Consider the following 2500-nt stretch of genomic DNA (forward strand, 5'->3'; position numbering starts at 1 on the left):
AACATAAGGTAGTACTTTTAAAAATGGAAATGTTGTTGTGCAACCTTTTCCTGGAAAAGCACAGGATTCAAACCCATTACCTAAAGGTTATCATATTGAGTATGCTACATATTCTCTTTTATGTTCGCAACAAGTCTTCTCGTTCAGTCCTACGATATACATGTTGAAAGTAAAAGTGTTACGCACTCTACATACATACGGTAATACTATAATAATTGCCATGATTTTTGATGTTCCTACACAAATGCTTATTCTGTTGGAATATTTTTTCCCTAAACCTATGTTTATTACAATCTACTGAAAAGATGCCCTGTATTCCATATAACCCACCACTTTAATTCTTTCGCAATTAGTGTAATAGAGTTAGTGATATTATTATTTCGACTTTGCATTGAAATATGCAGATCATGATTTTCATCAATTGGCATTCAATAAATAGTATAGCTGAAATATTTATTTTATGAAATTACCTGTTGCTGCCTGTTTTGAATGCGAAGTGAATCATCAAGGGTAAAACAGTCACAGGATGTATGAACAGTTACCGTAATACGACCCAGGCTTATGGAAATTCTATTTATACTACAAGTGTCATAGTGAAAAAATATTTCTAGTTCCATTATTCTCTAGGTCAACACAACACAACAAGAAAAGAAAATCTGAGGCTAAAGACAAGTAGAGGAGAAAGGAAGCTTGTGTAGTCTGTCACTCAGCATTATCATTGCCGTGTACTGTAAGTACCTCAAATTATTTGGTTATTTGGTCTTTTTGATGCGTCACTATTCATTGCTGTTTTTGAAAGCCACCCTTCTTATCAACAATTGTGAGGAAATTTTTGTTGTCATAATTTCATAGGTCAAAAAATTATCCATCGAGATCAGTACGTTTTTACTGTCTGCCTGCTGCCTGGTTGTCCACCTTTCCGTGTCTTTTAGCGTCATTACCCTGAAAAGAGAGGGCGAATGTTTATGATTATTTTTTGAAGATTCAATATGTTCCATGGAACAACTAAATACAGTTGTTTGTATTAATGTGTGTGTGTGTGTGTATATACTGAAGAGCCTCTGGATCTGGATCTAAGTTTCTAAAAAAAATTTATTTTAGTTTTTTATTTATTTACTGTCCTGCAGCAAGAAAAAGTAAGAGTAATTGACGGTATATTGGGTAACTATTCCGAAAGGTGCTGTTGTAATGTGCAAGAAAACTCAAATGACGGAATTTACGAGTCATATATTTATCAAACATCAATACTAATATCCCAATTTAGATTTTGGTAAAGGTAGTAACAATGAAATAACGTAACATTCACGACTAGGCCATTTATTTAAAGACACAAACATAAGAACGCAGTAAAAAAAAATAAGGTTAATCTTTGTAGAATACGCAGGACCTCGGCAAAATTCAGACACTTCTTTTGGAATAGTGTAAAATGCTTTTGATATGAAAAATTTGCTAGTATGAGTGTGCTTGGTAACCTTGCGGTGTTAATATTATGGATCTCTGAAGTGTCAAATACAGTGGTGAAGAAGCAGAAGATGGTGTCCATTAAGCCAAGAAAATGATAAAACTTGTCTCCTTGTGCTATTAGACACCGGTCAAAGCACTGAACCATTAGTTTAATGTGCTGGATTCAAGAGTAGGACTAGAGGAAAATCGCGAAACCCTAAGATAACAAAGATAAAACAAATAACAGGAAAAAGTGCAAAGTGATCTGTAATAATGAGCTATCAAATAATTTTTTGTTACCATCTTGCTCTCCAGAAATGAAATAATAGTAGACTGTAAAAGCATCGTGTCAAACTGTCTGGATGTGAAACTTGGAAGCATCCGATTGAAAAAATAGAATTTGATTGTAATATAGAAATATAGTCTCAAAAACAATAGCAGAATCTGTGTTTGGTATACATGAAGATCATTGGATAAAGACTCTTGATAGTGAACTTAGACTAGTAACAAACTCTGTTGACCACAAGTTTCATAAAATCCTCAAGGCTGTGATGGCCCCTATATACCATTTATGAAGGAGGCCAGAATGTCATGGCTGCTGGTAATGACAGGCAAGGTGGAAGATCCTGGAATGGACACAAGAGACGATGAGAAGACGACCTCTTGCATCGTGCACATGGTCTAGATACTGAAATTCCCAAGAGGAATGAATTCAACACGCAAAAAAGGATGACGTGGAAGACTCGGCTGCAAGCATTAAAAAAAAAAGGAGGGGTAGGGGTGGGCTAAAGCCAAAAAAAGTGACTGAATTCATATTATGGTTTAAATGCAAATAAAGCCCAGTCACAGAAGCTGTTTGCACAACAATAAAGTGAAATATTCCAGCACATTGGTTGACCCTGGCAGGTCACGTCCACTTTGTGAGAATTTTACCGTGTTTTGCGAGAGATGCTCTATGACCCAAACACTTCGTCCAAAAAATTTGTTTAGGAATTGTAACACGAAAGCTTTGATTGGTGATTTGATTTGGCCTTTTGTTTTTCCGGTTTCCTGTCAA

The 2500-nt window shown here is 35.4% G+C and overlaps 1 long non-coding RNA gene across 3 annotated transcripts in view; it reads left to right on the forward strand.

Annotated features, from left to right (window-relative positions):
• The window catches only part of LOC135221685 (uncharacterized), a 246844-nt gene that overhangs the window by 14453 nt on the left and 229891 nt on the right, over positions 1–2500 (forward strand). For all 3 annotated transcript variants that reach the window (XR_010316067.1, XR_010316069.1, XR_010316068.1), the window contains exon 3: positions 628–730. This is a non-coding gene — a long non-coding RNA (uncharacterized LOC135221685). The remainder of the gene's footprint in view (positions 1–627; positions 731–2500) is intronic.

This window comes from Macrobrachium nipponense, chromosome 3 (genome assembly GCF_015104395.2).
Source record: "Macrobrachium nipponense isolate FS-2020 chromosome 3, ASM1510439v2, whole genome shotgun sequence".
NCBI classification, from domain to species: Eukaryota; Metazoa; Arthropoda; class Malacostraca; order Decapoda; family Palaemonidae; genus Macrobrachium; species Macrobrachium nipponense.